The following is a 1,894-nucleotide window of genomic DNA, read 5'->3' as shown; positions in this document are numbered from 1 at the left end:
AAATAAATAAACCAAAAGAGCACGATTCGAAGAAAAATCACACAGTGAATCGATCACTGAGCGCTCCGAATTTAATGAGTTCTGTCGTTTCACGACAGTTTGAACAAACAAGTTTCATGTGAAAACATGGTTTATTGAATCAAAATTATCGAAGTGAGTTCTGTATTTTTCCGATAATTCAATGTCAATGCATACCTACTTTCATAGATCTCATCCTTTTAGGACCTGCTTGGTGTCATCATATCACGTACATTTTGCCTGAAGGCCTTATCGTCACACCAGCAGCAAATCACACCAACTCGCCCGAACGCTTGCGGATTGAATTCAATCATGCCTGTGTCACAAACAATTGATTCCATCTTTTTCCTCAAAACAAACCACTGATAATTCAAATCCAGCATCCATCTGGCGACATCGATGTGCAACGGGGACACGCTACTCTGATCTACTCCAGAGAACGAAAATCTCGATAAATTATGCATTAGCAATCGAGTGCTCCCCATTCAATTCCGGTCAAGTCAAGTGTAGCATGAAATTATGTGCATGTATCGAGCGGTTTACCCTTTACATGCATCTCTTTGGGTTTTGGGATTGGAATATTCGAAGCGTGGCGCCTTCGTCCCGTTAAAGCATCCTGCATGATGAATGTTGCTTTACTGCTAGTTCTGCCCAGTCTAGTGGAAAGCTTGCAATTGCCTTCAACCGTCTTTCGAAGTCTCCAAGTAAAAGTTCTCGTCGCTCGTCGGGTGCCTTCGCTCGCAGCAAGGAGGTGTTGATTCGGTGACAAAGTGATCATCAATCATAAATCTTTTCGTGTTCGTTCTCTCCAAAATCCAACCTCGCAAGCAGCCAGACTCACTCGCTCAAAGTGGAGGCCGGGTTTTTCTTTCTCGTTCTCCCGAAAGCCGCATTATTAATTTCAGCTCGAGGAAAATCCCCTTATAAAAACAAAACACCAAAATAGAACCCCATCAATGTGGTGCACGCGATGACTGCAGGCCTCTGGCGCTGGCTGGACTCACGGCTTGCTATGCTTAGCGACAGCTGGGTTAGGTTGGTAGAACACATCCCAAGCAACTATGTTAGTTTTATTATACTCTTATAGCAGTTTTAATGACCAATTTTGGTCTTAAATGCCAGCATAAGAGTGTAATAAAACCCAAATTGTTACTTGGGATGTTGTTCTTTGAGACAATTTATTTTCAAAAGAAATGGTATTCGAAGACGCTCTTTCGATCTAACAATTTAGTTACTGAATCAATTCGCAATTTATTTCCCAACTGCATGATCGTGTAAGAAACACTCTGCGTCTAACCTCGGAACGCACGTAAACAAACCCCGTATATGCTTGCACTCCACCGGGGGTTGAAAAGTTAGAGTGATAGGCTTTACCGGAGTTACTACTGCCACACAGTTAATAGAAAGAAAGGCAGTGAAAAATACTTGACATTAGATTCAGGCAGTAAAACTTAGCCCAATGCACCCTAAAGAGACTGCGCTCACGCCGAGAGGCATTGGCAGACGGATTCCGCTGATGCTGATGCTGTTGATGTGGACCATTTCCCCGGGATCCTCCTCGGTTCGGTCTCGCTTTCGACGACATCACCCCATCGCATCGCATCGCATCGCCTTCGCCACGCTGCTGGCTGGCTGGCATTCATGTGGTGGCGTTCTCGGCCGGCAAACGCATTCTATCGGAAGGTGGATGTGTCGGTCGGTCGGTCGGTCGGTAGGTACTGTTTGCAGTTAGGCCAAACGCTCGAGCTCTGTTTACACTGCTAAAGACGCGCATCTTAATATCTGTTTCATATGTACGGCAGGTTTTTTCCTTTCGTTATAATTTATTCAATTGATAAATCCTATGAAAACATTCGACGATTAATAAAATATAAGA

Source organism: Sabethes cyaneus, chromosome 2 (assembly GCF_943734655.1).
Source record: "Sabethes cyaneus chromosome 2, idSabCyanKW18_F2, whole genome shotgun sequence".
Lineage (NCBI taxonomy): Eukaryota > Metazoa > Arthropoda > Insecta > Diptera > Culicidae > Sabethes > Sabethes cyaneus.
Note: the sequence above shows the minus strand (reverse complement) of the source record.